Consider the following 11,173-nt stretch of genomic DNA (forward strand, 5'->3'; position numbering starts at 1 on the left):
CATCTACCTGTTGAGTATGGTGAAAGGTTAGACAAATGCCTGTCCTGATTCCTCCTTTACTGGCCACTCTGTTCAACTGGAGTCAAGTAATTGATTTAATCACAGGGCAAGAGGGGTAGACAGAACATCAAACCATTAATTGACTGTTGGTCCGAGGTGTGTTGGGTGCGGGACATCACAGAATAACAATAGCAGGTACCTTCTTCTGTATCCTAGTGTGATGTGACAGCTATACCATGATGTTTGTGGCCCTTAACACACATGTTGAGGTAAAAGGCATATGTACTGATTAGAATATCTTATGGAACTATTCTGATGTGTGTAGGTGTTTTGCCGTAAGAAATAAGTGTTTATTATACGAACATTATTACCCATGCCTCCACTGGCTGCAGTCACTGGGCAGCAATACAATTGTAGCAAAAGTGTATGAATGAAGTAAGTCCTCGTCATGGCGTAATAATCCGTGCAGTTTGTACACACCATGTTGCTAAATACTGAATGGGTTTTCTTGTCATTCTTCTGTATGAGATTCACATCATGGTTGTTTGTAGAACTCTTTGGCTCAAGCATTTTATTGTGATTTTTTTTATTTATTTATTAAAATAAACTCAAACGCTTGTACTGAAATTTCCAGGCTCGTGTGGCGTTGGAGATGGATGTCCTACAGGATGTCCTAACCCATAGGGTTATACTCAAACATAGAGAAGTCAACGTCGTATACGTCTCTCAAACTGGAAAATAGCTTTCTGGGTAAAGTTTTTAGGTACTCTTGGCTTATTTCTTCGTTGGTTCTGGTTTCGTTGGCATAATGTTTAATACTAGGGTATGTGAAGTTCTTCGGGGCTTTTATAGTTTTCAAGACAAAATCTGAATCCCGCTTCATGGTTTCAAACTTGCCCACGATGTCATAACGGATGTTGCACGGGTCACAGAGCTGATGCATCGGCTTCCAATGGGTATCTCTATAAAGCGGGTTTTCCTGAACGACGAACCGAGCAAACTCTTCGAAAGTGATCTTTCCGGTGGAATTTTCCGACCTCCCGATCGATCTCTTGATGATCTTCGCGACCGCGTCGTAGTAATACTCCTCGTCCTCGTGTAGAAACTTGTCTCTGTAGGCGGAAACCAGCCGCTGTAACGGATCCCGAACAAACATCACCTTGGTGTAATTATTCAGCAGCTCCACCTGCTCCGTCGGAGAGTAAGAGCTTAGCTTGGTCAGGAAAGGATGAGAGTGTACGGAGTTGTGTTCGAGATCGTTGAGCGTGGCTCCGAGAGTCTTGTTTAAGAGGAGGATGATCCTCTTCCAGTTGGTGCAGCCGACTTTAGGCACCTCGCAGTAGATAAACCTGTGCGTGTGCTCCACAAATAACTGTCTGGCCACAAAAGGCGGAACTCTGTAGGACGGATCGAAAAGCTTGTGTTGCTGGCAAACGCATCTCACGCTTAATTTACGCGAAGAACCTAAAAGAAAAAAACATGCAAAATAGTGATAGCAATTGATAATGTTAAATATGCCGTATACGTAGGTGGCGCTTCTTAGTTACCCATTTCTCTTTGTGAGGCCAGTGGACAATTATCAGTTTTTCATGCTCTTTCCCTCAGAGATACGTACTTGGCAACAACAGAAATAAACCAATCACTTGGTTTAAATTACTCTAGATTAATAGTTATTTAGGACATCTATAAGCACATTCCAAGCTTTCTTGAATTCCCTTTCTGTGTTTGAGTGTACTACAATCACTTAACCCATTGACCTTTTAAAATGAACAGTTATTTTTTTTTTTTTTTTTTTCTTAGCGCAAACAAAATATTTTTTTATTTTTATAGTAAATTAGATTTCCCTTGATCATAGCTGATTTCTGTTAATCCCGTGCTGATTTTTAATTTCAGCTCTAGAAGGGATAAAAAAAAAAAAATAGCGACTCTCTCAAATTTTAAGTGAGAATATAATTATGCAAAAGGGTGTGGATCTAAGGTCAAAGAAGCGGTTTATTACGTTATCCTTAGTGCTACCTTGGGTAAAATGGGACGAAAGAGTGGGGAAAGTGGAAAAATACGATCGGCGGTTCTGTGCAAAAATGTTTATTTAAGCCACTCTTTCGCAAGCCCTTCTCCCAGCCTTTTATCCCCTCCCCTCTCCTTTTTTTGTCCATCTCCATGTCTCATTTTCTCTTCTCTCAACTTTTTTTCTTGAAGTTTTATCTTAATATCTTCACTGTGTGCCGACCTTGGCAAGTCTCCTACTGGAAAGGCTGCGCTGGCTATAGTTTGGGGAAGGTCTGCAGGCAAGAAACCTTGGGCTGCCAAATTTGAGAGTTTTTGACTGCTGTTTTTTTAAGTGTTTTTTTTTTTTTTCAATGTCACAAATAGCCTGCAGGTGACAATAAATGTTGGTGGGGTTGGAATGTTTCTGTTCAGTCTCATTTCAGGGGTGTCAATTCGGGATTTGACTGCATTGAGAGTGTGATGTGTTTTGCGTCTACATATTACTGAGCTATTTGGCCAGACATGTCCCCTAGGCTGAATATTTGTAGCCCAGTGAAGCCTTTGCTACTATTAGTAAATTCTCCCCAAGGCTTTGTTACATTGTTACTTTGTGTGTATTCTCTGTTCACATTGTAAATTCTGTACAAGAATGAATGAAGAATGCTGGTTCTTTATAGAAATAATCAAATGTAAAGGATACTCACGATCATAGACAGGAGAATGGCACCTTGGCATATAGAAAACGAATCCCACGAGAATACAAGAAAAGACACACAGAATGAACAGCTTTTTGCGAGCCTTCTGTATTTTGTGTGACACACAATGGGTTATGGCATTCATAGTGTGCCTGGATTCACTTAATATAGCTGCCAACCTGAGAAAATGAGAAATACTATGAAGAAGCCACTATTCCTCAAAAACCAAGCACCACCATAACAGGTAACCACCACTAACATATAACCATACCTGGTAACTTGCTGGGTTTTGGCCAGTCTCTCTGGATGGGGAGCAGCATTTGGTCATGTCCACTTTTATCTATGCCTACCCCTTCAAAGTGCGTTTGGGGCTATCCCTGCCTCGGTTGCACCTCTACCCTCTGGTATCCATCTCTGAGAGGTCCTCGGGTGTGCATATAACAAGCAGTTTGAGATCATCACTAGGTTGACACCATGTTCTGCAAACTTACAATGAAGGGGAGAGTTCTGGGGCACGTAATGGGCCATTTTCAATAGAAAAGGCTCGTATATATTTACATAACATCTATAATCCTGGATTCAAAATTAAAACAGGTGGTATATAATCTATAGAATGCCTTTTTTTGTCCATGGCATACCTAAGAAAGGCAAATGGTATTTGTTGATGGCAATGTATAGCCGTCACCTGTGAGATTGGGCACAGTGAGCATGGATGGGAAATCCTGCCTTTGTACAAAAAGTATTCTCAGCATTAGGCGCCAGGAAGGTGCAAGACATGAGTCCAACTAAAACTCTATAAAGAGGTGGAATGCTTTACAAAACAAAAATCAACTAATACATAGCATGAGGTATTTCTGCATTGATATGTTACCGTCTTTACATAGGAATAAGACACATAGCTGGTTTTCAGGAGGGTCACTCAGAACGACTATCAGGTTCCTTCAGAGACGTGTCAAAGGCTGTTCCTTGCAACCCAGCAAGCGATTCATGTGTGCTCAGCTTGCACCAGGCACCAGTATGTTTGGGAGATTGATGACCAAGGGGGAACCCTAAATTTGAGGGTAGTCTGGTAGCTAAGAAGACATCAAAATGTTTTGGTTTAAAAAAACAAAACAGCACTCCACCCCAGTTCCTGAAACTATACTCCAATGTCTGTCTAGCTTTGCTTTACTGAGAGGGTGATGGATAAATACAACAGCAACTCTGCAGAAGTGATAGAGGTTATTACAGTAAGTGAATTTAAACATACATGACACAATTTTCACACTGAATCGAAGAGGAGACAAACAACTGATTAAGGTTTAAGTCTTTACAGCAGGACAAATGGGCAGACTAGACGGGCCAAATGGCAAATTCTAGCTTTTCCTATTCATTTAACTTGATACCACTCTATGCCCTTCTTTACTAATCTGTTCTTTTTACACCTGCTTTACACCAGAGCATCAAAACAATGGAATACAATCAGACAAGTTGAAAAATAATCTTACCTGTCTGTGTGATATCCTTCCACTTAAGTGCTGTTCAAACAGTATTCTGCAATACATTTGTGCCAGTATTTGTTGGCTGATCCACACCCTTTCCTCTTAAACACAACTCACCTGACCTTCTTTTCTCCAGGACAGTCACGTATCTACACTAAAGATCATAAGTTTAAAAAGTATCTCCCAAAACAACAAAACTTAGTAGTTGATTCCACAACTGCCCTTACCTCCATTAATGTAAAGACACTGAGACTGGTCTTTGGTTTGGTCTTGAATATAGCTGTATAAAGTAATTATATCCTGTTGTAGACCCCTTTTATCCAAATTAACCAAACCCAATTTGGAAAGTCTCTCTTCTTACCTTAACCCCTTCCCAGGTACCTCACGAAAAAACAGTCAGTTAACCAATGACTTGCCTGGCACCTCATTACATTAAATAAGCTTAGAAAGCATTCTAAGATTGTTTTCTTTACTTGAACAGCTTTTCTGTAATGCCTCAATGTCGAGACATTCAGCAATACTAAAATCAGCAGGGGCCCCGTGTGGCCCCTCCTTGGGGCGTCAACGTTCACCACAAATAATATGGCGGGTTATTACTACAATTAGTGGATAGAAAGTGTTAAAACACAGTATTTGAAATACATTTGGGTGTCTAGGTTTCAAACATATATAGTTTGACAGGGTAAATTGAACAACTATAAAGATGTCCCAAATAGGACATGGGGCAGGAGTAACAGATGTAAAAATTCCAAGTTGCAAAATTGAATTGCACATGTCCCAAATGTGGCCTTTCAGCCCCCAAGTAACCCAACAAACCCATGCATGGATGGTATCACTGTACTCGGGATATGCTGATATTTGCTGAACATAGATTGGGGCGTTGTAAATTTATACTTGAAGTACAATTTGTGTAGGGGGAAAAAACACAAAAATTATTACTACAACCTTGATGAATGCTTGTAGTACAATTTGTGTTTGGAAAGTGTTAAATTATTTGAAATAACCCGGTGTGTCTCGTTTAAAACAAAATATATATCGTTTTGATGGAGTAAATTGCATTGTTTTTGAAATGGCAAAACACTACTTGATGCCCTATAACTTGCAACAGAAACATTGGGTATTTCTAAACTCTGAACGAATAGTACAATCTATTTAGTAGGTTTTTTATGAGTAAAAGATTTTTCAAATAAGTGTGAAAATGTGCCTTTTTTTTTTTTTTTTTTTTTTTTTTTTTTTTACATTTTTCACCATTTTATTATTTTTTTGATTAAGCATGCTATTACCATGACATCATGTGTATTAATACATGCCTTATTTAGGGTGAAACCCTTAAGGGCCTTATGTAAAATGTTTGTCCTAAACAAAGTCTGACTATATTAATCTTCATGCTTAAATGAAGACAATGTCCTATGGACGTGAAGTACTTGAACGTGCAGTTGTGAGCATGAATTCTTGCTTTAATTAGTTATTAGTTGCCGTTCTAAACACAATTGGTCTAAGGAATGCACCAGTGGGGGAAAAGTAAATGACAACTTCTTTGTAACATTCTTTGCGCCATGGCACATGTCTTATTGTCTGACATTGCTATAAACTACTAAAGACGCAAGTGTTCCAAGTGGCAAATGTGTTCGGTGCTTTGATCACTGTCAAATAAAATACATCACTGATGTTTGTTTAAATATGCATCCATGGTTTTGCATTGGCGATGGTGGTGGGGGGGGTGAAGTTAATAATTAGTAGCTGGGAGAGGCAAGTGCTTCTACTGCTTTACAGATCTCTGGTCATATCCCCAGTAGGATGTGGAAGCAGTGGAGAGAGATCAGAGGAGGGCGACTAAACCGGTGAATGGTGTGCGTGATAAGACTTATGGATCTCAGTATGTCCGGTTTAGAGGAAGGAAGAGAGAATGAATGTGATAGAAACGTTTAATTTCTTAGAGATTTAACAAAAGAGGAGCAATGATAGAACAAGAGGTCATAATCGAACACTAGAATTTAGATTTGATTTCTGTTATTGAGAGGGTGGTAGATAAACAGAACAGCCTTCCGTAAGGATTAAAATCTTTACAGAGTCTTTATATAAGGAAAAATGGGCAGGCAAGATGCGTTGATCAGGTCTTATTGTGACTCCCCTTAAATATGCTGTCAGCTGTCAAGCGCTAAGTAAATCTGTCGCTGTTAAGTAAATGAATACATACATACAAATAAAGTGAGTTAGTGAAATTCTAAAATAAGCATCTCAGGTGTAATACGCAGCACATCTTGCTGTAAACTCTATCCCACGCATTGACCCTTCTTTTTTGCATCCTGCAACTAATTGCCAATTACTGCTTCAAACTGCCACCAAATTATTTATAAATGAAGGCTATTATTTATAAATGGTGGCTACTCTCCCTAGAAGTGGGCACCCAGCCAAGGTGACTCCAAGGGTGCAACGTGCAGTGCTTCACGATGTAAAAAAAGAACCCTGGAGTAGCAGTTAAAGGCTTGAAGGAATCATTGGAGCTGGTTAATATCTCCGTTCAGGAGTCTACCGTATGCAAAACATTAAATAGGAAGGGGATATATGACAGGACCGTTTGTCTGAAGTTTGCTAAAGAGCACCTTGACACTCGGCATCACTAATGTGTTGGCTGATGAAACTAAAGTTAAATTGTTCGGTAAGAACACGCAGCACAACGTATAGCGTAAAAAGGGCACCACAAACCAACATGAAAACATCATCCCAATGGTAAAGTATGGTGGGGGGGTATCAGGATTTGGGCCTGCCTCAGGATCTTCAATTTCCATCATTGAAGGGACTAAATTCCCAATTTTATCAAGGTATTACACAGGATAATGTCACAATGGCCAGCTTAAGTTCATCAGTAAGGTGGGTCAAGGACGATGACCCTAAACTTCAAGTAAATCTTGGGTGCGGTAATTGACATTGAAAATACTTCTTTTTTTTTTGTTTTGTTTATACTTGTGACTTTGATGTAGATCAGATCACATTTTATGAACAATTAATGAAGACCATCAAGTAATTCCCTGTAGTTATCAATGTCCAGCAAGTATTGATATATCTTAACAGGGTGACTGTCGGTAAGAACACATTACTTTGTCACAAACAATTACGATGCTTGGGGTAGTCTGTGGTGTTTTTACCAACTACAACTTCCCAGGTCAGCTTAGCATGTGATATATCATTGTGTGTGATGTCACAAACACATGGAATATACTGTACTTAATGAAGGGGCGACATCAAGATGGGTCAACAGCAGAGATTCCTGTGGTAAAGGTTATCTTGAGGACACTTGGGAGTGAGTAAACTGTGGAAGGTAAATTAATGACCATGACAATGTTACTTCAATAACATTTCATTAATATAATCTCTTGGAATACTACCTTTAGAAGATTTATGGGTCAATGTTGTGAGCTGTATCCACCTGATCAGCTTCTGATTATCCTGTTATCACTCCTTAGAATATCATGTTACTCTATCTCCCTCTACAGGTGAGAATAAAGAAGTATCAGGATATTTGGATTTCTGTAGATGTTGCGTTATTTGTTTAGTTTTGCAACTGATGGTGGGGAGATAGGAACATCAAATAAAATAGTAGTGCGTTATTTAATACCACATCATTCTGTCACCTGTGTCTTCTGTTACCTCCATAAGACATGTAAATTATCAGGTGAACTCTGAGAATGATGCTGTGTGATGTGGGTTCTCAGGAAACCTCAGCACAATGGACAGGATATATTTTACAGTTATTGGGGGTTTCTGTATGCAGTTTTCTAGAGGACGCTACACACCTTTTATAAGCAAATATAACTTTGCATTGCCTTTGGTAGATGCCATGCCTTTAATACCCCTGTATTTATTCATAAAAAGTGGTCACATAGGGTGTCGCTAGGTTATCATACATCCATGTCAGTTTAAGTAACCTCTTATAACCTTGTTGCTTCATGATCTGTGTATGGTGGTTTAGTGACATACATTCTTTTGAACATACAAATTTAGTTCATATGAGTTTGATACTTTAAGATACATATAAAAAAAAAAAAAGTTTTTAAATGCGTAATGTAACTGGTTATATACTCAGAGGCCAGCTGGGTGCATCTAAAATATTAACCCTTGTAAACTGTTGGTTTCATTTTACAGAGCTTGGACTAGTAGATTAATAAACTTTAGTCCTGCTTGGCTTCAGAAAGGCTTTTCCTCCAATTTCTATGAAACTTACTTGCAACTTTTAACTTATATATCTGTAACATTTGTTGTTACAGTACAGAAACTTCAAATTAGACTACATTCCAAAGAATGGTAAAGATGTAGCATAATATGAAGACGGTGGACAACCTTGTCTTGTATCGCTTGTATTAATAAAGAAGCCAAGTCTTTATTTAGAGATATTTCACCAGCCTAGTGATACTGGGGTCATTCATCCATGACAAATTTAGAGCTACTCTACTAAAAAATGTTCTCTCTCTACAGAGATGCAGACAATACAATACAGCAGGGTTTTGATTCAGTCATATGATGTCTTGGTAACAAAACATAGATTTATTAACATCACAACTTCCCATGATCACAGAAATAATATTTAACAAAACGAGTCAAACTACAAGTGCATTGATGTAAAATAGATATTTATTTTAAAGAGCCAATATATCATTTGGTAATGTTCTTATGGTGTCTGACTTCAGCCTGCAAGCTTTCAGTTTCCATACATCAAAAAAGATAATCTGTAAATATGCAGACCCACCATATGATTGTCTCGGTGTTCAAATGACTTACTTCGATACGGTATAAAACAAAGTTAAATAGGCATCAAAGCACAGCAAGTACAAATGACATAGGTCGTAAAGACTAATGATTGGAAAACAGCTTTATACACTACTGATCACAAATATTGTATTGTATTGATTTTGAGCCGTGAAAGCCTGTTAACGGTTTGTTAAATCGATCGATTCCAGTAATGCAGGCATTCCATTACCTTGATGACCTTCTTTTGATGTGAAGACCCTTGTGGTTACTGATAAATAGGATGAGAAACAGAGACTGCGATATATTCAGGCATATTAAGCAAATGATTGATAGATCAAAGTAGAGAACGGTCTCGCATATTGATGTGTCGAATATGTGAAAAAAGTATATGAATGATGTTTCAGTCTTCAGAGAGACCTTCTCATGAAGTTCTTAGAGGACGGAAACACTGATAACTTTGGGGGGCAGCCCTGGACTGGCCAGCAGGCAGATGTTTGTTGGGCCAGCGCCCAGTGGTGCCTCTGGATGCATGTAGTAATTCCCAGTCTAGTCCCATTGGGGGTACCTATTAAAGTAGGCTTTATACTTTTTGAATTTCTATCAGGGTAGGCAGATGTAGTCTTTGTAAAGAACCCTTTAAATGCTTCATAGCCACCAATAACTTGACAAACCTTGTTGTGGACGTAAACGTGACCTCTGTGACACGCTTGGTAGAGCGTTCTCATGTATGGTTGGGCGGGGGCTGGGGGGTTGCCCCATTTTGTTTGAAGACCACCCTAAACATAGGCTTGCACTAATTTTTTGGGCATTTGCTCTTTATCTACTCATACGTAATACAAACTATTTGCAATAGGTGATTTAAAGGAAAGCTGCAGTCTAGACACTGCTTTCTAGAGCTCCCAGGTATATCTAATATTAACGTTCAGCCCAGGGGCACCTCACATTTTTAAGCCCCCCGCTACACAAGTGGTAGAAATAATAATAATTCTGCAAGGATCATACTTCTGATCATGATTATTTTAGTCATGTAATGGCATTAATTTAATGAAGATCTCACCTCTTTTATAGCCTCAATATCTGCTTATACACTTATTACACTGTCCAATAATTTTTTTTCTTTTTTGTTTGGTGACAGATATTTGCATATAGAAGGTTTTTGTGCTTTTTAAAACCATTAACCGATCTCAAAAGCCTAAACACAAGATAACGCCGTGAGAATGGATTATGAAAGTGTAGTATCAATACATATTACTGAATCTGGAAACAAACAAAACATATATTTAATATTTTTCGACATTAAATACCTCTTTGTCTCTGTCATGATGACAGTCTAACAAAAAACACTTGCTTGACAAACATTTTCCAAAAAAAAAACCATAACTCGGTTATGATGTCACTACAACACAATCGGTAAATTTGAAGTAGCGCTGATTTCCAGTCTTTTAGAGATTCGCAAATTAATTTTTATTAATAAGGGAGACCATTTTTCTATTAATTTTTATTTCTATCAATACTTTCAATGCTGAAAATATTGTGGTTCTTTTTTTATTTATTATTTACAGAGGGTAAGAGCAATATTAATTTAATGGGGAGGGAACCTCGGAATTTTACACTGGGAATTAATGTATAAATTCAATATGCCTCGTTGTCCCTATTTTGTAATAAAACTAGCAATGTTTTACTTAGAAACGTTCCTCGTTTACTTTCCCCGTGACTGTTGGCCCCAGCAGGCATCCTGCCCAAACTCCCTTCTCCCTTAATCTAGAGGAAGCCCATGCTGCCTTCTACCTGCTAGACGCGCTGTCGCCCCTGTTTGTGGAAATAGGAGGGGGCATTTTTTGACGTGACTCTGCTTTTAATGCATTTATCTGAAATTCGATGGCAGTTTCTTCCTGTTTGACATATTAAAGATCATAAAAGGCCAGTGCGAAAACCAAAAAGAATAATACTTCCCCCTCAAAATAATATTCCCCTTCCTATATTTTTCTTTTTAATTTAGGATTTATTTAATTTTTCAATTATAGCTGGGTTTAATCACCTATTCAAAAGTATATTATTTTTTAATCTCATAGATCTTGGTAGGACTTGGAGATAAAATTACTGGTCAACCAACGACAGGTAATAGAATTCCAGCACTTGAAAAATTCCGGTAACGTAGGAACTGAAGGTTCCATCAACATTAACTGGTTCCATGATAGTTTACACCTTAATGAACTCCTTTCACAGATAAACCTTTACATACATCCTCTACAAAGGGCAGTT

General features: G+C 38.3%; 1 pseudogene; it reads right to left on the reverse strand.

The window, feature by feature from the left end:
* Window positions 1-673: 673 nt before the first annotated feature.
* On the reverse strand, window positions 674-3,212 carry LOC149284683 (carbohydrate sulfotransferase 8 pseudogene; annotated as a pseudogene).
* Between the last annotated feature and the right edge of the window lie 7,961 nt (window positions 3,213-11,173).

This window comes from Sceloporus occidentalis, unplaced genomic scaffold, assembly GCF_023333645.1.
Source record: "Sceloporus occidentalis isolate IW3139 unplaced genomic scaffold, rSceOcc1.0.p SCAF_89, whole genome shotgun sequence".
Classification (NCBI taxonomy): domain Eukaryota; kingdom Metazoa; phylum Chordata; class Lepidosauria; order Squamata; family Phrynosomatidae; genus Sceloporus; species Sceloporus occidentalis.